The 24,356-nt window shown below is 35.5% G+C and overlaps 1 protein-coding gene and 1 non-coding gene across 3 annotated transcripts in view; both read left to right on the top strand.

The window, feature by feature from the left end:
* Window positions 1-24,356, top strand: part of LOC134758113 (fibulin-5-like) — a 459,088-nt gene that overhangs the window by 130,969 nt on the left and 303,763 nt on the right. The window lies entirely within an intron of this gene.
* Window positions 6,066-6,256, top strand: LOC115934258 (U2 spliceosomal RNA). The gene has a single exon (XR_004070073.1). It is a non-coding gene; the product is annotated as a U2 spliceosomal RNA (small nuclear RNA).

Genomic DNA, 24,356 nt, shown 5'->3' on the forward strand with positions numbered 1-24,356 from the left:
ATTAATTATATATGCCAACAGAGTTCAGTTTGATTTAGTTGTATATTCAATTCCCTTTTTATTGTGGTGGAACTAGGAAATAAACTCTAATTCAATTTTAAGTACAAATAATTAAATGAATTGGGCTTATGAATGAAATCTTCTCATTGGCAATGCCAGGAGGTCAATTAACTAGTTTTACAGTATTTCTGTGAACGAAAATGCATCTCCGATCATGTGATAAATATTCGCTGTATAGGACTGAAAACATTGTTGATTTTATTATCTTTCAGTTAGTCTGGAGTAGATATTTTTATTAGATTTACAGAAACCACTATACATTTTTGAAAGTAACGTTTCTTAATATGAATTTGATGTGGAAGACTATCATCTCTTTTACTCGACCAAAATAAAACTCTTTGGAGACACTTTATTTTTATTTCGTTTTACTAATGCAATGTTTGTTTAGGTTATGTTGTGAAGTATATACAAACCATGTGGATTTTGATACTGAAATTCAGTTCAAATGTATATCCTCTATAAACATTAAAAGAGCTCTTTCGTAAATGTCCTAAAAACAGTGATTAGAATCGTGCCTGAAACAGCAGGATTCTCTGATTCATCTGAGTTGTTTTAAAACAACTCACATAACATTATTGCCCTTGGACTCTTTCTTATTTTTATCAGTTGAAATGTATACTTTTAAATCATTTCTTAATTTAACTTTCTCACTTTTTTTTCAGTATGTAACTTGTCCATCCTTTTACTGACCTTTATAAGTGGTTCTCTTTGTTATAAGAACAAAGTAACAGTGCCCTCTTACTTGATAATTATCAGGAAACTACAAGATCAAAGAAGGAATAGTTAATTTTATGTCTTCTTCTTTCTCTAAATCTTCTATGCTCTTTGATGTCACTCCTTATTGATCAGGAAAGAAAGTCTATCTCAAGTAGGGGTACGGGTCAGCAAACACAACTTCTGAGCTCAAAGACATCATTTAAAATAAAAATAGAGATTATTTTGTTACTGACTAGGATAACTACATATGTTTATTTTTTCTGTCAAACACATAGCAATCAGGAAATATTGAAATTATTTTCATTAAACCTCACATAATTTTTGCAATACAGTATTGAACTTGCTTATATTAATTAGCTGAGTACAAGTCCATTTCTTACAAAATATATTAGGCCAAAGCCTATAACCCCTATCTCCATTTTATAATTATCTATGCTTAGATAGTGAGCAAGGACTGAATTCATTGTCTTATGTTTTTTTTAGGTGCATTCTTTTGCATTAGATAGCTATTTGTTCTGCTGGATAATTTCTATTAATTAAAGTTGGTAATCCCAGAAAATGAAGCCCAGTACATTCATCTCGAGTCATTATCGCCTTCTCTAAGTTTTGGATAATAAGCTCATCTGCCTATTTGAAATGTCTCATGACTCAGCTGTTCAGAGAGATTGTCCATCTAAAGCAGAATGCATGAGATAATGAAACTCCTTTTCCACATCATGGTGAAAGAGAACATTCTTTGTTTGCTTAGAAATGCTATCTAGAGATGAAATTATGCATCTAATATTTTATGACCTGCCAATTTTCATTCAGGGTTACTGTTTTTTTTTTCACGTTATAGTCTAAGACTTATTATTAAACAATGAAACAGGTTAACACTACCATTTGGCTTTAATGTTTGACTACGGAAAAGCTAACCATTCATCAAATTTGTTTTTTAATTGTAGTTCCCTGGGTCACTCACACATATACATTGAAACAATTTATTAGTGTAAAGATTAATTGTGGTAATTTTATTGTCTTGGGATGAGATGAAGAGACCTTCAAAAACTCCTTTTGATGAAACAAGTAATAAAATGTAGAAACAGCGAGTTCTGTGGTTCAATATTTATATGTCTGTGCTAGAAGCTTTACATAAATTTGAAAACTTTTTGTAGGTATTTGCAGAGTGAAAATATGCCAGTACTTCAGGCACACTTATAAGCCCCTCTTGTCTTCAGTCTGGTTGGCTACGTCCAATAAAGTTTGATTTCTCCTGAAGGACCATTATGGTTTATTGGCTTAATGAAGCAAATTGGAAAAAGAATTTGTGCAGCACCTTTTCTGTGCTCTGGATGCTTTATAAAATTGCAGAGTACATTTCAGTTTTAAGCAATTCTCAATGATTAGTTTATTTCCAATGTGGCAAAACAGGACCTGAGAATGTAACTATGAGTATCTTGCACACATGCACATGCACAGACACACACATGCATGCACACTAGTTCCAGCACCTTCTGTAGAAGATGTTAACTGCCTCAAAGAGAGTATCCTCCAAGCAATAGTGAACAGAGTATTACTTTCTGTCTTTATAAATTTTCCAGGATATCATGATCAACCTAATTGTGTGGAGAATGGTTTTGGAGTCTGCTGATTAACATTTTATTATACAGGAGATCTCTAAAAGAGAGATTTGTCTCTTATCATGCTGATTCTTTCTCAAAATGAAGATTTTCACAGGTAGACCATTAGTGCCAGACACTGAAGAATTCTACTTTTCTTTATTAAAAACAGTATATAAAACAAAATTTTAAAAGACTTCTTCATTTACAGAAGGAAGATAAGAAGAGAACAATGTATGGGCCTGTTTAGTGTTTAGATGGAGTAGAAGAGATGAATCTCGAAAATGTCTGAATGTCCTTTAAGCAAACATGAATAGGAGTAGAATTCTGTCTTTTTTTTCAGATGGAGTTTCACTCTTGTCACCCAGGCTGGAGTGCAGTGGCGTGATCTTGGCTCACTTCAACTTCTGCCTCCTGGGTTCAAGCAATTCTGCCTCAGCCTCCTCCTGAATAGCTGGGATTACAGGCGTGCCCCACTATGCCCAACTAAGGTTTTTTTTTGTTTTTTTTTTTTTTGTATTTTTAGTAGAGACGGGGTTTCACCATGTTGGCCAGGCTGGTCCCAAGCTCCTGACCTCAGGTGATTCGCCCGCCTCAGCCTCCCGAAGTGCTGGGATTATAAGTGTGAGCCATTGCGCCTGGCCTGGCCTCTCTTTTTTTAACAGACAAGGTCTTGCTCTGTTGCCCACGCTGGAGTAGCTGTGGCAAGATCATAGCTCACTGTAGCCTTTAACTCCTAGGCTTAAGCAATACTGCTGCCTCAGCTTCCCAAGTAGCTCTGACTACAGGTACACACCACCACACCTAACTAATTTATTTAATTTAATTTTTTTTTTTTTAAAAATATGGGGTCTTGCTATGTTGCTCAGGCTGGTCACAAACTTCTGGGCTCAAGTGATTCTCCTGTCTCAGCCTCCTAAAGTGCTGGGATTACAGGCATGAGCCCCTATGCCTGGCCTGTCCTCTCTTATTGATGGTTATCGTTTAAAAATACTGATTCTTATGTTCTCATTTGTAGCTAAAATAATATATTTAAAAGGATACTTTATTCCAATATTTTATAAATTTCCTTTTATAGGGTAGATGAAATAATTATAATCTGGTACTATTTAAGAGCCTCATATGTTCACTATTCCCTGAAAAAGTGAATAAAGTCTCTAAGTCTACTTATGAAGTTTATGGAAACACTTAACTTGAATTATGTGGCTAGGAACAAAATTAGAAGTGTATTGTTAAAAGATAATTTAAAAATAAAATTACAGTACATACAAATATAAAATGGACATATGCCCAAGATTTTGACTCATTAATTAATGAGATAACCAGTAAGATGTTACAATTAATTCAGATGAATTTAAAGATATATATGAGCAATAAGGAAAGCTGAAATGAATGTACAAATACATGCAAAACTGCTGTGTCCACAAGGCAATAAAGAATTGCATTCCTCAGGACTCAGTCCATTAGCATTTCTACAGAGAGGAGTAATTTGCATTATTATCAGTTTTCTACAATTTACAGGGTTATAAAATAGCTCAAAGACAATGGAAGGCAGAGGTAACCAAGAAAGGCATACTAGACAGTACATCCAGCAGTGCTTTTGCACTTCTCAAAGCATTTCCCAATTTTTCCTGATAGTATTAATGCTGTTCACATTACTATCTTGCCACAAGCTTGTTCTTTAAGCAAAAGCCAGAAGATTTTTTTATTACTTTTTATGAGTAAATATCTGAGAAAAATAATTTAGTTAAACCGCAACTAATAATTTAGGCCACCTATTAAAAACTATGATTCCAAGATGAATTGAATATGCTTTCTGTCATCTGAGACCATTTCTTTTATTTCAAGCAACAATGTCTGGTATGATATCTGCTATAAGTAATTTATAAAGTATTGAGTGAGTGTGGCAGAAATTTTGGCTTGAGAAGATTAGAGAGGGTGGCTTTTAGTGATGTTAAACATTTTACTTCATTGCACATGAACAAAGACCTTTTCTTACCATTCACATCTGATTCTCCTCATGCCTAACAGTTGGAACTGAAGATAAACTTTCCTCTCTGTGAGAGAAAACTGATTGAGTGTGCTGTGCTTCATCTTAATCATATGCATGAACTTTTCTTTTTGTTTTTGAGACAAGGTCTCATTTTGTCATCCAGGGTTGAGTACAATGGCATGATCATGGCTCATGCAGCTTTGACCTCCCAGGCTCAATCGATCTTCCTGCCTCAGCCTTCAGAGTAGCTGGGACTACAGGCATGTGCCATCATGCCTGGCCAATTTTTGCATTTTTTGTAGAGATGGGGTTTTGCCATATTGTCCATGCTGGTCTCAAACTCCTGGGCTCAAGCCATCCGCCCACCTCAGCCTCCCAGAGTGCTGGGATTACGGGCACGAGCCACTGTGCCTGGCCCATATACATGAACTTTTAACAAAAAATTTAAGAGACCCTAAGTGGAGAATATACTAATTCAAAATATCATGTCCTAGAGATGTAGAAAAAAACTATAACTGAAAAATGAATGAAAAAAATATTTAAATTTTAGGGGTAGAAGGTGGAAAGCCCAATTTGAAGAAAGTGATGTGCAAACCTGGGGTCAGACAAGTGCAAGAGAAGACATTGAGTGTATCCTGAATTAGTTTAGCAAAATTTAAGAGTTATTTAAAATAGATTTTAGGATGTTACTGTAATTATTGATTTCATAAGAATATATTATATTTGTCTTGCTCTACAGAGTTTTACCTTGCATGTTAATATCAAAATTTATTATAGCAAACTTTGTTCATAACATTTTATTGAAACAAGGTTTGAAAGTTTCTTTGTTCATTTTCCTGAGCTCAAGGACTTACAAGGTAGGACATACAATAAATGAAACCTGTCCTACTTATCACTAGGGATAGTTGTTTCCTCAAGATATGTTCTTAGTAATAATAATTACAATTAAAAGAATCTCTGCTCTATTAAGTGTGCTTCGGAGGGACACTTTTTTATTTTAAAGCATAAAGCATTGTCCTATTCAGCAGAAGCCAAATCTAATACAGGTTGGTAAAATGTCCTGTATGCAGTTGTTTGGGATCTCTTTGTGTAGCATGTAATAAATTACCAAAATGGAATAAAGATAGCTGAGAAATTAATATTAGCTTTTGCTAAACTAGGGACAAACTTTAAAATGATGAATTATATGTACTAATTAATTGGTACCCTTGCTTCTTAAAAATTCTGCAGTTGTAATCTATTGATTATTGGCTAAGTGTTATATAGAGATTAAGTCTTATTTCTCATCCTGCTATTTCCTACCTTTGCAACTTTCTTCTTGATGGAAAAGGGGCATCACTCCTAAATGAGATTTTTTAAAAATATTGAATCTTCAAATTTAAAGAGTAGAGTACAGGATTAAAGTGGAGAATTTTTGTAATCAGAGCTTTATTGAAAAGTTTAGTGTGTATAGGCATTGTAGATGTGGCTGTGGAATTTCTGGACTCAGTTAAAAATTGTCACCTGATAAAAATGAAGTTAACAGTCTATTCAAATGATGAGATTTGCATCTACAGATATATTACTACCTAAAAGCCGAGGTTGCATATATTGCTGATGGACTCCTAGAATGAGTCAGGCATCTTTTAAATCTCAGTAAAATGATTTTTATCTTCCAGATACTATCTAAAATATCACCAATATAAGATTCCTCATCAATCACTTCTCAACCTTTTGACTAAGATCAAGTGTAATATCTATCTTTATCAGTTTAATATCTGAGATCTCCTTTATCTGAGGACAATATATTTAATGGATTTTTGGAACAGAGAGAAGGAATAGGAGCTTGTTCTGTCCACTCCATGCATTGACCTGGTATTGCAGGACCTCCAGAAACACCACCCCCTCCCGTCCCACACACATAAATTCTCACCAATCTTGAGGGAATGTTAAAATAAGATGTGCTTTGATTGGCTGATATTAAGGCATATTAGAAATGAAAGAACTGTAAAGAAGTAATTTATCTTCAAATTGGGAAGGCACTTCTATCTAGTGGATCTAAGCGGCAACTAGAAAATTATATTCTGTAGCATAAAACTAACTTAATACTTGATTTTAGACTCAGGAGACATGCATTGGGTACCACGTTGCCTCTTGTTAATCATCTGTCTTTGGAAACATTGCTGAACTCTGTTCTCGTTCCTCATCTTTGAAATTAGGTTAATCACATCGCAGGATAGTTGTGAGTAATAAATTAAATAAAATCACCTATCCTAATGCCTGACACACAGTAAATGCTTAATAAGTATTTATTGGCATTGCCTCTTGCTAGAATCTGGTTGGAATGATACATGAAACAACTGAGTTCCTTTGCCATGATACTTTAATACACATTCTTATCTGTTTCACCACAGTAGAGGAGTGCCACTTCATATCATAGGGGAACAGATACTTGTGTCAGCAGTTGCTAGATAACACTGGAAAGTCTGGGTGAAACAGTAAAAAATACAGAGATGAATAGTTTAAGAAAAGCTTCTTAACTGATTCTGGTATAATTCCCTTTAATTAAATAATTGGCTTAACATAATTACCATCTTTTCTGAAGTATATTGATGACAAGAAGGTGGCCTGTGAATGAAATGCACAATTTTTTGACTCCAGAATTATTAAAGTATAAATTGCTAAACTATAATTGTGGATTATAAACTGATCACTGATCATCTTCAGATGAGTGATTAAAGATTCAAACCTGTAGATCTGAACACCCACAGCATCAAGGTGAAGTTGCCGGGGAACTGATTATTCTCTCATACTTCTTTATCTACATTTCTGTCCAGAAATGGACTGTACTCTTCCCTCGGAAATCCTCGCTGTCTAATCAAGCAGCCATTTCAAGCCAGAGACAGTCTTGGGCACACTACACAGTTTTGACGACTAAGTGACAGCCCATCAGTGGAACAAGAAGCCTTTTCTTGAAGGCTACTTACTGGTTTTGAGCATAAAAAGGGAAAAGTTCAATGAGAGAGAACGAACTCCTAACTATGTTGTTCTTCTTGGGTGCATTGTATATGCTGAAAAGTTAATGCTGTTTTTAAAGTTAATTCATGATAATTGAACCAAAGTGCTCTGAAAGTGCTGTTAGAGTCTATTTATGAACCTAGTGCCCTCTTTGTCAATTTAGTAAAAGCACTGTTCAGTAAAAGAAAGGAGAGAGAGATGGCTGCATGGTGTGCACTTAGCCATATGTGCGTCCTTTCCCCGTAAAGTATCTGTTTTTCTAAGTGCTTTTTTTTCTTTTAATCTGTCTACCTCATTGAGTCAGCGGGGCTGCTAGTCCCATTATCACTCCACTTTGAGGACTGGGAAGGGCTGATAAATGTATTTTGGTCGTGATTTACCACAAATCACTTTTGTTGCTCTGAGGTGTAGGTCACTGTTGCAAGTATAGGTCAGCAAGAGGAGAGCACGTGGGACAAGTGAATTAAATAAATAAACTACCATTTGGATGATCATACTGACAAATATTTTTAAACAAATATAATGGACAGTCTTTGTTAGCATGTGGAATATATTAATCGTTTCCATGAGTGCTGTTGGGAGTGAGTCTTTCATATGAAGCATCAGCAATTCCATTTTATAATGGCAAAAAGTTGGTAACACCTTTATCTTCAACAATAGCAGGTTAATTGAAATTGAATTATGCTTTATTAAAATGAGAAAATACTAAGACACTTAAATGGTGATGTAAAATAATATTTAATTACATGGAAAATGGTCTCTGATAAATTAAGTGGAAAAGGAGAATACAAGATCATATTATATATTTTGTTCTAAAAAAGTATTTATCTATATGGAAGAAGGATTACCAGGATATGCATATGATATTAACAGTAATTTTTTGGTGATGAGATTTTAAATTTTTCTTATCTTTTTTGTTCTCTCTCTCTCTTTTTTTTTTACTAAACATGAACTATAAGATATTGTAATAAAGTTTTAAGAAAATTGTTAAATAATTTTTTAAAAAGAGTATGTGCATGTCAAAGAAATCATGCTTGTGAACAAAAAGAAATTAGAAAGTATAAAAGGCTTATTTCAGTATTTCTAATTAATTACCCAACTATACTACATTGTTCCTAAGAATTGAACCTTTTGGAATCCTCTGAAAGTAAAACCATATTAAAGAAAGAAACATAGAGTAACCATGAGCATATAGTTTGAAAAAGATACAGAAATCTCAGCTATGGGTAAAGGCTTAAAAAAAAATTGAATCCATGATGGCCTCTCATTCTGAAAATGACATCAGGCAGTATTTATTTGAAGCTAATAAATGAGAGTGTATTATTGTATGTAAAACTGTGTTTTAAAATGTTTGTAATATAAAATGTTTATAATATAAAATATTTCATGTACTAACAGAAAATCGCAGAAACAAATACAACATTAGCTTGTGGGAGGAATTTGAAAGGTCCAGATGCTAGAATTGGCTGAGGCTCTTTGCAGCACTGTCCATATAAAAGTGGATAGTCTGAGGGGTTTACACTAGTGATAATGGAAGGAACATGGAGTCAGAATGGCTTTCTATATACCTGTTGGCTTGTGTGATTTCTTTGGACCTTGGTTTTTTAATTTTCAGATGGGAGAAAATAATACATACCTATCAAAGTTATTAAATAAAAAGCATATTTAAAGTGCCTAGGAAAATGCTTGCCAAATAGCAGTGATTCAGTGAATATTAGTTCTGTACTTGAATTTGGAGTCTCCCTTGGTGACTCAAATTTAATTACTAAAAAGGCTAATGGCTTCAAAAGTAGCCATTTAAGAGAGTGAATTCACAGCAGGGAGAAAAACTCACAGAACTCCATGAACAGGTCTTGGGATATTTTATTCAATTTAAAACCAAAGGGCTATGAAACAGTGAGTTTTCAAATTTCTGTCATTTGTTTGGGTTCATATTTGACTTTGATAAGTTCACCAATGCGGATTCCTTTAGCTAAAGAACAAGTTGGATTTTCATCATAGAAACTTCATATTCAGTAGATTAACTTGATTGGCAGCCATTCTAAGGGAGAGATTCAGAAACAGAATAACAAGTCTGTGGCAATTGAAGACTAAACTACTGAATGAGGAAATTAGGATGGAATTTCGTCATGATGACATCTATTAGACTTCCATAATCGTTATCTCAAGAAAAAAAAATCATAGATCTTTTCAAGAGAATAATTGTTGTAGAGGAAAGGAAGTGCTAAAACAGTTTTATGAAATTACATTCTGAGGTGTTGTACAGAATAGTACTCTTTCTGAAATGTAATTTGCCTTTAAACTGTTCAGAAGAGTCTGAATGGTGATTGTTGCCTGAGTTTTTATCCAAAAGTTCAGTGATGGAGCAGCATCTGGGCTTAGTCCTATGTCTAGTGGCACATCCTGAGTGACTAAGACATAGATGTGAAAGCCTTTTCTGGGGTTACAGGGATCCAGTGGTTTCATTCAGCTTACAAAAGCAGAATCTATTGGTTTCCAGTCTTACTTCTTTGAGTCTGTTTTGTTTTTAAATCATTGCAGCCTGCTGGGCGCGGTGGCTTACACCTGTAATCCGAGCACTTTGGGAGGCCAAGGCGGGAGGATCACCTGTCAGGAGTTCGAGAGCAGCCTGGGCAACATGAGGAAACCTCATCTCCACTAAAAATACAAAAAATAGCTGGGCATGATTCTAGCTACTTGGGAGGCTGAGGCAGGAGAATCACTTGAGCCTGGGAGGCAGAGGTTGCAGTAAGCCGAGATCGTGCCATTGCGCTACAGCCTGGGCAACAAGAGCAAAATTCGGTCTCAAAAAAGAAAAAAAAAAAAATCATTGCAGCTGAAATGTCCTTTTACCTGTTTCTAAGTCACAATAATTCTGAAATGATCATTTCACTAGCTACAACAAAAATATTCTCCAAAGCTTTCAAGCTAAAACAAAGCAGTTCTGTGATTGTAAAAAAAAAAAAAAAAAAAAAAAGCTTTAAACATCTGAATTTGGTCGGGGAAAAGAGCACTCTGTAGTATCTTTTCAAGCTTGTAAGGCACATATAAATGAACAGTATTGGACATATGGAATTGTTCATTTTACAGAATACTTACTATCAGATGTTCTTAAATAACAGGATGAAGAACACATGCTTAATTAGCTCAATTGTCTATGGATAACTGTGTTGATGATCAACTTTTCTTTCAGTTTCCAGTTTAGGATGCCATATAATGCTTGTACATTCTGCATTAATAAAATTATCTAGCACCACTAAAATCCTGCCACAGTGCATCGAAATATTTCTACTCAGCAACACTATTATCACTTAAAGCTGCAGGCAGACCTTAAACTACGATTTTATAGGCTATATTTTGTGGACATTATATTCTACAATTTTATTCAATCATGAACACATTTTCTCAATGCTTTTATTTGATGAAACATAGCATTTAATGTTATACATAATAGCGTTAGTAATTCTTATGGTCATCTAGTTATTGAATGACTGTTTTAGGTGTCATGAAGTGAAATGCTTATGATGTCAAAAGTAGGAAGAGTGATAACTGTTTTGAAGTAGAAAATGTGTGCCTACCACTCAGCTCCCAAGGATGCTGTGCAGCAACAGGGACCTAATGCGTGCATGTATATTTGTTTCCCATTGCTGCTATAATAAATTTCCACAACTTTGATGGCTACACAAAACAAAACACCAGTTTATTATCTCATAGTTCTCAAAAGTGAGAAGTGTGAAATGGGTCTCAGTGAGCTGAAGCCAAGGTGTTGGCAGGGCCACATTCTTCCTGGAGGCTCTGAGGGAAAATCATTTCCTTACCTTGTACATCTTCTAGAGGCTGTCCACATTCCTTGGCTCTTGTACCCCTCCATCTTCTAAGTCAAACATGGTGTGTGAAGTCTTTGACCCTGCATCACCCTGACACTGATTCTTCTGCCTCCCCCTTCCACATTTAAAGGACCCTTGTGCTATTACATTGGGCCTACCTGAGTAATCCAGGATAACCTTGTTATTTTAAAGTCAGTTTATTAACAACCTTAATTTCTCTTTGCCATGTGTGTTAGCATTTTCTAAAGACACAGAACCAATAGGATCTGTATAAATCTATATCAGAAGAGATTTATTATAGGAATTCTCTTACTTGGTTATGGAGGCTGAGAGATTCTCTTGTTTGCAAGCTGGAGAACCAGTAAAGCCAGGGGTGTTATTCAGTCCAAATATGGAAGCCTCAGAATCAGGAGCTGATGGTGTAAATCCTGTCCCAAGTCTGAAAGCCCAAGAGGCAGGAGCACTGGTGCTCAGGGGAAAGAGAGAATGGATGTCCCAGCTCAAACAAAGAGAGTGAATATGCCTTTTCCACTTTTTTTGTTTTACTCAGGCCCTCAGTTTGTTAAATGATGCCCATCCACATTGGTGAAGGCGATCTTCTTTATTTAGGCCGCTGATTAACTTACTATCTTCCAGGAGAACCCTCACAGACATACCTAGAAATAATGTTTTACCAGCTATCTAAGTATCCCTTATCCCAGTCAAGTTGACACATACAATTTACCATAACACCATGTAACATACCATATTCACAGGTCCTAAAGATTAGGATGTGGACATTTTAAGCATTTAAGGCAATTATTCTGCCTATCACAGAATGCATTTCTATTTTTTGGAGAAGCTAGGATACCATATTTTAGGTGAAATCTCTGGATATTTAAATGTTTATGAGATACGTAGCATCTCAGTGGATCTGTTTTGGCCCATAGGCTGCCTGTTTATAGCCACTGGTATACTGAATGCCTGACTCTATGCAGAGCATTTGTGTCTTCTCACTCATGGTTTTTAAATCTAATTGAGGAAGTAAACATTTAAAAATATCCATAAAACAATATTTTAACAACACAGTATAAGAAACATGATGTGGGGCTTTGGGAATGATCCTTGTAGGGTGAAGCAAGACAGGTCCTAAAAAATATGATGGATTTGGATGAGCAAAATGGAATTTAAAAGACATGTAAAAAATGTGGTAGTTGGGTGAAACAAGACTCTCAGCAAGGATGGGAAAGACCCTTGAGACATCAAAAGTCTGGCCTTGCTGGGTTAAGAGGAATGAAATTGAGGATCATTTATTTGATAAAATGAACCAAGTAATGTACGGTTTTCTATGCCTTCTTTAGAGTTTGGCTTTATTTCGCGAAGCAATAATTTTTTGTGGTAAGTTCTTGAGCCAGAGAAATAGTTGAATATAAGATAAGAATGTTTTTTAAAGAATTATCACAACAGAGATGACAGCACAAAGGCCATAAAGATGACTGTTTTGTTCTCCAGGTATGCAATAATGAGAAAACTAGACTAGGGTTCTCAAGGTGGGTTGAAAAAAATCTGAAAAGACATTTCAAAGAAAGAATCAGGCAGACATGGTGAGTGACTGGCTGTGAGGAGTTAATGAGAAAAAAATAAATAATAAAAGTTCAGATATGGGTCTAGGAGCACAGAGGAATCATTGGTTGAGGTTTATAGATTTGGGTGATTAATGTCATTGAATTAAATTCATTTTTTTTCCAAGAGAAAAGTATTTGAGGCCAAGAACCAAGCTTAATTTATGTTAAATAAAGAGATGCCTACATTAGATCAATGGGAAAAAGGTAAGGGAATAAAAGGGGAAGGAAGAGTGGAAATATCTTAACACAGCGTTCCAACACCCAAAAGAAGGGGTAGTTTTAGGGTAGAAAAAGAAGGATTCTGTGATAACAAATACATGTTTTTGCAGTGTGAAAATTGCTTGACTGATATGGAAATAGAGAAGGATAAAGAAAAATTGTTAAAAAGAGTTTGTATTGGAATTTGAGGCAGAAGTGAAATGTTATTTAAGGGAAAAAGTTGAATTTTATGATTTTGCAAGCTTGAAATCCTTAAAAGATAGAAATAAAGGCCAGTAGAATGATGAAAAGCAATGTTCCTGAAGATAGGGTGGAGTAGACTTCTTTGAAGGGTCTATCAGGTCACAGTTTCATCAATGAGATGTGCTCATTTTACTCAGTTGAGCCAGTGAACCTCTTTTCTACTTTATGACAATACTCTATTGACTACAGCAGATACTGACTGGCAGAATCTCTTTCCTAGAAATTTCTTATTGGGCCTGAGAAGTTTATTTATTTCTGTGGGTGACATAAAACGTAGCTGTGTGTACTCAGGCTCTGAATGCACTGTGTGTATGCCCATCACAGCAATTAGAATAGCGGAAAAAAGAAAAAGCAAGAGGGGCATAAAGAAATCAGGGACTGACGGACAGGAAAGGACAGAGAGAGGCAGACATTGCCCGCATTCCTGCTGGCTTTCCTGTTTCTGCTCTGAGCTCCTTCTAAGGTTTCTCCCTTCTACTAGATTTCTATCATTATCCCATCATCTTCCCTGTACATCTTCTTTGATTAAACAAGGTTGAAGTGATTCTCTTATTTTTAATCAAAAGAGTAATAAATAAGACACTAGGAAAAGTTAAATCCAGAACACTGGCTGACATTTCGAGGGCACCTCTTCCTCAAGTAAGAAGGCAGTGGAGAGGATTGGCACAATGAATGATCTGGAAAACCAGAAAACCCAAAGTGGTACTTTGGAAGGCTCGTGTTCTTCACCCTATGATTAGTGCAAGCCTCAGTGTAGAGAATGCTACTTCTGAGAATGTCTCCTTAAACCACTACTCTGGCTGAAGTGCCCTTTCGATATTTTTCTTCTAACATATTGCTGTGGATATTCCTATCACAGCACTTATTATACTATGTTTAAATTGTTGGTGAACTTATTTGGAGAAGACTCTAGACTTTAAGCTGTATAGAGTCAGGGATTATATGTATTTGTTGAAATAATAATTCATATCTTCCCAGTGGAGACCAATACTTGTTCATTTTGCACAGTGCAAGCAAAGCCTCATTAAGTTAACACAGCTCTTCCCTGAAAAGTTTAGAGTAGAAATTTAGAGTTGATCCTTGCAATGTCATAAGAACATGCCTAAAGATTGTAAATATGTTGTTTAATCTGTTAGTACAATGATGAAATGTTTAAAGATGTATTTAGGGATTTATTTTGGGAAGTTGATGATTATGAAAAATAATTTCAAAAGCTATCTAAAATGTTACTACATGATCATGTTAGGGTTCTAGATCTAAGTATAAATATGGAAGGCAAGGAAAAAGATGGAAGTTTCCTAATGAGTTATGATTGCTTTGGCAGAAATATTTTTAATAAGGAGTATAATGTACAGTTAGGGGAAAGTATGATAATAAAATCAAAGGAAGGAAAATAGCCATCCCATAAAATAGGTTGGGCACTTGACTAGTCTACACTAGTAGTTTCTAGATCAAGAAGTTTTTCCAAGCAGGTCTCCAAGCCCATTGGTACAACAAGAGATATTCACTTCTTTTAATGGTCTCAAAGAAATAAGCATGTAGTTCTTCACAATAAGGCCAGAGGCTTTTGATAGTAAGAAGAATATGTAATAGTGATGTTACTATGGACATAGTTCAAGTCTACTATGGCTTTTTTGGGATTAAACTGTAAAAGAAATGGCAAACTTAACCATTTTTCCAAGGCTTGTCCATGCACTAGGCACTATGCTACAGGCCTTAGACAAATTTGCCATCTCATTAGAACTAATTTTAGCAGAATTAAGTGTTTGAAAATAATTTCGAAGATGTAAAGTTTTTGATCCTTAAAATAAGAACACATTTATTCATTTGTACTCATATCATGCTTTATCTTTAACCTACACAGAAAAGCAGCCAACGTGTAACAGGGAGGCCACCATGTCATTCAGGTCAATGTTGACAGGTGTCAGATTGTCAGTCCTTCTTGGTCTTCCTGCACACACTCGAGCTATCTCAATCAATTCTTTCTCCTCATTGAAACCCATTCCATCATCTTCTGAACATATTGATCTTCAGTCATGCACATACTCATCATACTCTTCATGGTGTTTCTGCCTGCAGGCCTCTCCTTCTCATTATTTCTATATTGGTGACTCTGTCCTCACAGCTGATACCAATCATGCTTCTTACAAGTACATTTCAAAGGCATGGATTCTCTAGTGTTTCACTCACAGGAAAATAACACTGGTTTCTCTCCTTTGTGCCTGCAGTATAGATTCACTTAGCTGATTTAATTTGACTGTTAGTCAAAATTAAAAAAAAAACTTTTATAAAATTTCATGCATTTTCAACCCCTCCCCACATTCCCTTTTCACATTATACACAAGTGGAAAGAGAAGAGTTTCATGTAAAGAACACGCAGAACAATTGTACCACATAAAAAAGAAAGAATCAATATTAATCATGACCTGCAGTCATACTACCTTTGGCTATGATCATCTCTGAGCTCCAGAGAGGGGCTCAGCTGGCTGCATTTTTTAAAGGAGGATCCTGTGGGAGAGCCAAGAGGTGATCAGAAACACTTCTGGGTATTCTGCTTGTGACACTTCATGCTGGCAGTTCTGCAACACAGCCTTTCTTGAGAGATTATGTATGCTTACTGGATTGCTAGTAGAAATTCTCACAAGATTGTTACTAGTCTATTGTGATCAGGGTAGATTGATTCTGCCTCACCTATTGGATAGATTCTTTAAAACATTGGGTCTAACTAGATTCAAGAAAAAATAATAGCAACAACAACAGTTAAACCTGATTGAAATGTTATGATGCAGCTGCCATGCAGCCTGCTTCATCTCATTAAATCCTCAAAAATGTAAATTAGCTTCTGTCCACATATTACAGGTGAGGAAGTTGTGGCTTAGAAAATTAAGAATCATACTTCATCAATTTTGAGATGCACATTTTTCACATTTTAACATCTTTGAAATTGGACTGCTTCTTAATATTGATGTGTCTCATGAAGATAACTGGCAGTTTTGTTTGATTTTTCTGAGTGGCAGAAAAAATATTAGTGTATCTTAAATTCAGTAGTGGTTTAGGTTTTACAAAATATGGTATCTTGTCCAAGGTCATCCAATTAGCATGTGGCAGAACCGACTGGAAATCCCATGCTATGTTATCAAATGTTACACCTCCAAGAAAGGGAAACTAGAGACTAGTTGGAGGTGCCCCAGCTCATTAGAGGTAGTATGTTCTTGAAGTGTTGACAATCTTTCCACTGGATGAGATGGCACTGATAAAAGATTTCTAACTGGCCCCACTTTTTAGGGAGAGCAATTATGCAGGCTACAGGGAGCTATCTCAGTGGCTAGAGGGAGAGAATAACCTTGAAAATTTCTTTCAGTTTTCAGTCCTTCTCATTCTCATATTTGATATGAAGATAAACAGAGGAACTTTGAGCCTCTTTGCATTCTTTGTTTTTAGAATCTTGTGTTCTCTGAATTTTTTCTTCACTGTCTTCTATAGTCCTTAGCAGTCCTTGAATATACAGGTTATCCTCCCAGGATTTATAAGCTAATTAATCAATGACAAGTGCAGCCATCTCTTTGCTTAGGGACAGATAGTTTTCTGTTGCGTATTAGGAAATGTGTCTCAGAAGGCATTTATCTGTCTTTACTTGCCATTCATATTGAGGAGTGAGAATGAGAAAAGCAATAAATGTTTTTTCCTCTTCTGTTTCGTCATCCTTTGTGTGGTTTCTCATGTTTCACTGCCTCTTGTTTTAGTAGCACCTCAGAATGCCTGCCAGTCTGTTTTTGAGACAGTTTATTGGCTGTGATACTAAGAAACATACAACTTATGTTTCTTAACTTTTTTCCTGCTGTATTTGCCTTTCCAAATTAATACCACAAATGACAACCATTTAAAAAGTGGGAACTTGTCAAGAGAGCTGGGGAAAAAATAATGTAATCCAGACTTCTGTGATATAATGTTAATGAAATATTTTGGTATGCTGAAACCTCAGTTTAATGTTGTCTTGGTAAGTGAAACTGTCTTGTAATGAGTATCTTTAAGTCACAAAAACTCTGGAAATGTTTCCAAAGATAATAAAAGTTCCATAACACCAAACTTCATCTTGGGACAAAATGTATATATAATTCCAAATACTTAATACTCTTTCCTCCAAGGATGAATCTCACTTCAGTTATGACCTCAAAGTTCTTTTTGCCCTTTGATAAAGGTAAATGCTAATCTTGGGAATCTTCCTATATATAACAGGGTAATTTGTCACAACATGGACAGTCTTAAGACCAGAAATTAGATACCAAATTCTATTACTCTTATAGCAGCTTTTTTAATCACAAGAAATTGTTCTATGATTTTCGAATTGTTTTAGATTTATTGTTTGCCTGGGATTTTTTTTTTTTTATCCTGGCTGCAAAAAGAAAAAGGTCAGATTTCCATTTAAAAGGAGTTTGTAAGTTTCCAAACAACAGAAGTTATTTCTTGATCAATTTTTCTCCTGCCCGATTTGTACTTTCTCATCACTTGTTTGCCATCCAGTTAATGTACATCCAGTTTTGTTTTCTCACCTCTGTTGAGAAACGTGACTGAGCGATTAGTCCAATTTTATGCTATTATCTAACGCATCACACATATGTAATTGAAACAAAATGCTGTTGCATATAGACTTGTCTCAGTAGGTGCTTCAGTATTTTCTCACAAAGAGTTGGTATAAGCCTCTTTCCTCCAGAAACAAAGATCACTAGGCTCATCTATGTAATTTGTAAAACTAAGTAAAAAAAAGTGTAAGCCTACACTTGAAGGTGAGAAAGTCAGTCTCCTCTTCCCATAGTTAATGGACAGGTGATTTCCAAGGGATTGCCAGCTAGGGCACTAGACATCTGGATTCGGGGTGGACAAGAGTTGACCGCTGGCTGCATCGTGGAACTGCCAGGCCACCTGACTGTGATGCGTGCCTGATCAGCCTTCCTGTACCCACATCCAGGTCCTCCTTCTTCACCAGACCTAGACACTGCCACCCTGTGTCTAGGGTAATGGGCTGGAGGTGAGGCTGAGAGGAAGAAGGAAGAATTCGTCTATGGGAGGTGCTACAAATTGTGTGCCAGAACTCCAAGCTTCTGTTGCATGCATACTCCATTGGCTCCTTGGACTTTACTTACAAAGCACAAACTCAATTTCAAGATTACCAAAGAGGAGAATATTAAGCCCATTTGCCACTGCACTGGTTGCAAGCCCACAAAGCCATCGCTAAAGATAACCACTATTTCTGTTGTGAACCACATATTTCAAGTACAGCATTATTTGCCTAATGTTTCAAATAGTTATTTACAAACATTTCTGCCCACTAGATTATAATCTATGGAGCAGTGTGATAAAATGAGTGATATCTTTCTTGGAATTTATATTTTTGTAGCTGCTGCACTGCAAATAATAGGCTTATTAATTGGACAAGCACAGAAAACAAAAATGTGTGACTCAAGGAATATTACTTAAACCGGATTTTCTAGTTTATTTAAATCAAGAATGGTATACTTACATGTACCATTTGCAAATATCTGCTTGAATGTTATGTTGCTTTTCAGGTTTGACGGTACAGAAAGAGTATAAGGAAGTTGATTATTGTCATCTGAGAGTGGTCCTGTGCTAATTGAGTGCTTTTCAACCCTCACTGCAGGTTGCAGTCACAATCATTTTGGAATTATTTTATAAACATTATGCATGGGCCCCTCACTCAGAGATTTTGATTTAATTGACAAGTAGGTGAGGGCCTGGTCACTAATGCTTTTCAAAAGCTCATAGGAGAAAGGTGTATGAGAGGAGGGGTTGAAGCGTGTGTCAGTTTGGGTAGTCAACTGGAGTGTCTACGCATGGCCTTTCCATGGGGCTTGGCCTTCTCAGAGCCTGGCAGTTGGGTTTTGAGAGAGTCTCCCAAGAGCAAATATTGCAAGAGACCCAGGTAGAAGCTGTGAGGCTTCCTGTGACCTAGCCTTAGAAATTCCAAAACATTCCTTCTGTCACATTCTATTTGTCAAGCAAGTCACTAAGGCCAAGCCAGATACATCAAGAGAGAAATTAAGTTCCACTTCTTGTTGGTGGAGTGTCGGGATCATATTAGAGAAAAGCATGTGGGATGTAAAATATTGTTGCAGTTAGCTTTGAAAAATACAATCTGCCATGAAGTGTTATAGCCCTTTAAAGTCATTTTAGGCAGAACTACAATATTAAGGGGAAAAAAGTCAAGGAAATAGCTCAAGATGGGGTTTGTTCTCATTATGTTTGAATTCACTAGCTAGGCCTTTAAGAGTTACCAGCTTGTGATTTCTAACTCTGATTGTAAAAAGTCTATTCATTTTTAAATTTTTTTGTGATGGTAAAGTTACATTGCTGAGTTATAAAAAATGAAAGCAATGCTAAATTAAATAGCAAAATCTCTTTATGCTACTATATTTTCCTTCCCAGCTCTACTTCAATAAAGGTAATATATAAAATCTAGGATTTGGAAGAATAGTCAATTTAACTCTCTAACTTTATGTTTGTGTATTCAAAAATATGGAACACTGAAAAGCCTAAATTTTATCAAATCTTACCTTGGCTTGACCTCTTGATAATTACTGCATCAATTAGGGTATTCATTAATTCTTTGTTGAACTTGATTCATTACAGCCACCAGGTTTATTTAGCAACAGGTATTCACCCACGCCTGCCTGGCTTCATGTCTTTCCTGGGCATGGTATTGTTCTGGAACTTTGCAGAGGAAGACACATTTAGGTTCAGTCTTTAGAATCGCAGTGGTATTGTTTTGATGCTACAAATGTTTATTCAAAGTTAGAAAACAGTAACATAAAGTTTTCTCATTCAGCATATGTATAATATCTATTGAGCAACCTAAACTTATTTAGGCAACCTAAAATGAGTGTACAGTACATATAATATGCAGATATTTTATGTGACTCTAAGGAGTATTCATCTTTGGTGAGAGCACACTCAGCAGTACTAAATGAGGGATACAGAAGCATCTGTGCCTTCATTTTATCATACAGAAATTTACACTTATCTCATATTTTCTTTCCAAGAACTATGAGCTATAATTAGTAGTGGAATCCTTGGCATAGATCACTAGGCCAGTCTTGAAGTATAAGTTGGCACATTCATTTCAGTGGCAAAGATTCAGCCATAAGGAAGAATAATGAAATTATGTGTCCTTGAAAGCAGTCAGAGTTACTGATGCAGTGTAGAGGTGTTAATCTCTTACTATTCTGAACATTTTTTTTCTAAGAGGTTCTCCTCATACATTGCCACATGATCTTAATATTTTTATTTGCCTTTTTAAAAAGAAATAATCATCAGTACTCCTCACTTTCCCTTCATCTTGACATCTCTTTGACTTTTATAAATGCAAGGATGAACACCTTCCTACTCCCCACTTTTCAGTGTGCCTAAGTGAAGGACCACCTCCTTCAATACTACTCAGTACTCACAGAAAAGTAGGTCCTTAGACCTACTCTACAACTATAGAATCAGTAAAATGCTGACAAATCTGCATTTCAACAAGTTTCCCAGGTGATTCTCGCAAGAAATTTTGAGACTCGCTGCCCTAGTGTCTTGCTACCTTACATGCAGTCTTAGGGCCAGTAGAGGGGACATCCTTTGGGAGCGTATTAGAAACGCAGAATCTCAGGCCCCATCTCACACCTACTGGATCAGAACCTGTATTTTAACAAAATGCCCCAGTGATTGGTATGCACTTAATGTATGAGACATGTTGATGTGGAGAGAAAGTTAAGTCCAAATTCCTAAGCATGTCAAACGTGGCTCAACATGTTTACTTCCTGTGTTTCCAGCTCCTTCTTCTGCCCCCACATGGGGGACATTCTACCTGAACCATTCACCCTATGAAGATAAGCCTTTTAAAATTGCAGATATGCTACCAATTTTGAGCTACAAAATATAAATTTCCTATGGCTCAACATAAATATGTGCAGTTCCTTTTATTAAGGGTTACTATTTCATGGTTCCTTTTTTTTTTTTTTTTTTTTTTATTTTTTTGAGACGGAGTCTCGCTCTGTTGCCCAGGCTGGAGTGCAGTGGTGTGATCTCGGCTCACTGCAAGCTCCGACTCCCAGGTTCATGCCATTCTCCTGCCTCAGCCTCCCGAGTAGCTGGGACTACAGGCACCTGCCACCACACCCGGCTAATTTTTTGTATTTTTAGTAGAGACGGGGTTTCATCGTGTTAGCCAGGATGGTCTCGATCTCCTGACTTTATGATCCGCCCGCCTCGGCCTCCCAAAGTGCTGAGACTGCAGGTGTGAGCCACTGTGCCCGGCCATATTTCACATTTTCCTATTTTAACTGTATTCTCTGACTCAACAAATCTACTACTAATGATGGAAGCTTTTATTATGATTTCTTTTATAATAATACCAAAACAGAATAAAAATATATTTTCTAAATTTTAATATAAATAAAAGTGATATATAAGCACACTTGCATCATGCAAATTTTATGTTTCTACAACGCAGCTAATTATGGTCTTAGTTAACAAAATTATGTCTTTAAGGGAAATGTCCATGTTTCTGAGGTTTGAAGCCTATTGTATATTCTTTTTATGAAATGGCAGCTCTTCTTAAGATGATGATAGGCATCCCTACATTTACTAATTTTGTAATTTTATTGTGTTGCTGCCTCTACTGATATAGGAGAGGGTTGGCAGGTCACCCCTGATTTTATTCCAGAAGAAATAGGAAACTAGAGAACAGCTTTACATCTCAAGTTTTTCTGCTGCGATATAACTATGACAAAGACCACAGCTTGGATAGGTTTCAGTTTGGCTAGAGAATGCATACTTCACATATGCTCTTTGACTTTGGCAATGTTATCTCTCAGGATTTTCCTTTTGGATGGCAGGTTTTTTTTCAGATGAATATATTCTTCATGAAAATGAGATCTTAATAAATCTTTAACTCCAATACTGCAAAATCACACATATACTATATTTATGAAAAAAAAACTGTGAGAAGTTTTCACTGTATACCAAATACTAACAGATAAATTTATCCAAATTGCCTGGCCAGAGAATATCTGAACAATTCAGATTATACACTTCAATAAATAAAAACTTTTATTATTTTTTCTGCTTACAAAAGTAATGTTAGTTTCTTATACACACTATAAATCCATCAGTGATATAGGGGAAAGTTCAAGCTCATAGTAATAATCATTGTAAATATTTTATCATATATTCTTTCAGATTTATTTTTCTGCAAATACTGTGTTATATATGTTATGATCTACATAAAGCATAAACAACAATCTACATATTTCCAGAATAGAACTACAAAGCAGTTTTGATCAATGGTCATGCTATATATTGGCCGTAACATGCTCCTGAAGGGAAGGGAATGTACTATTTTTCTCTTTGTGTTTTGCATGCATATAACTGTTATAAATGTTTTACTAATATATAGTATGAGCAGTAAAATATTAGAAATCAATGTAGTATTAAATGAAATGCTTCCCCCAGTGTTTCATTTAATTCTGTTATCTTTGTCTGAAACATTAAGAAGTTTTAATGTTTATCCTTTTTCATGAACAAATGATTTGTATACTTTTTGAAAAATTATTAGTTATTTTTCTTACTGATTTGAGAAGAAAAGTTCTAAATTGAGAACACTAATGCTCTAGTGTCCCTTCAAAAATATTCTTTCTAAGGAAAGAAGTAGAAACTAATGTTTACTTTGTAGTGGGCTTTATTAAGCAAGAAACTATCACTTAGTCTTTTTCACGCTTATATTTTGAATTTAATTCTTTTTACCTGGAGAATAGCTTAATTTATTCATGTTTGGGTGTTTTCCAATATTTATGAGTTTATATTCTGGTTGTTTAATTTTTTTCAATATTTTGAGTTACCACAAGTAAAAATCTCCAATCTTCATTTCCTCTTCCAAGATATGTGTGACTTACAGAAAATCTGTTAAACTGACTAATGAATACAGCCATACACACACACACACACACACACACACACACACACACACACACCAAGTTCAGGGTCAAGGCTTAAATATCACAATTGATCAAACTTAATGAGGATAAGGCATTTGAGACACTTGAATGGAGGATGCTATTCATAGTTCCAATGCTTATATGATAATTATGAAAGGGAGACCCAAATGCCCTTCGTCTGTGAAATTCTTTAAAGAAGGGGAAAATCAAGTTATTATTCTAGTATGATATTGTTCTTTAACATGAGTCTTAAAATGGACTGTTCATATTAATTATCCTGGAAAACTTTTGAAATGCTATTCATCAGTAGCTTTGGACTAGATTTAAAGCTTGGATCAAGGTCAAGGATAAAATTACTTTGCCTAGCAAGATTATTACCTTTGTGACTGGAATTTGACAGACGCTAAGTATTTTTACTTGAGATTCTTTGTGTTTTTATTTCCTTCTGTTTAAGAAACAAAAATGGAAACTATTTTACCCCCTTTCTAGGACTATATGCTTTATATTCTAAAGTGTCAGAGGCAAAGTTCATCTGTCTTTACGTGTACCTTTTACGTCTTAGTAGCTCAATTTATGAGAATATGAATGCAATAATAGTCATGTCCCTTGTAATCTTTGTGTAATTTGGGGATTAAAGACCACTGCAACACAGGATGTTTCATTGATGTCTTGATATCTACCATGAAGAAGGTGTGTGGCTTTTTAAACATAATAAAAAGAGAGGACAAAACTTCTCTATTGAGAAGTTTTAAATTTAGACTTATAAAAGCTTAAATTTAAAAATTTTAAACTTTGAATTTGAAGTTATAAATTTAGAAGACACCAAAAGATAGGCTTCATTGACATCACCTCTGCTGACATCACCTCAGCAGAAAGAATAAAGGAAGAAGGAACCAGGTGAAGTACCAAGACTAGGGGCAGCCTGACACCTAAAGCTCTGACAGAAGAGGAAAGTTCAGCAAGGGCCACACAACTACAAATGCATTTTTATCCCTACTTGTTGAGTTTAAGGATGACTTTTCATTAAGCACTGAGATAGGAGAAAAATCAGAAGATTATTCTGTCATAGAAACCAACAGGAAAAAATATTTCAATAAAGAGAAGATGGCCAA

The sequence above is a fragment of the Gorilla gorilla genome, chromosome 2, assembly GCF_029281585.2.
Source record: "Gorilla gorilla gorilla isolate KB3781 chromosome 2, NHGRI_mGorGor1-v2.1_pri, whole genome shotgun sequence".
In the NCBI taxonomy this organism is placed as follows: domain Eukaryota; kingdom Metazoa; phylum Chordata; class Mammalia; order Primates; family Hominidae; genus Gorilla; species Gorilla gorilla.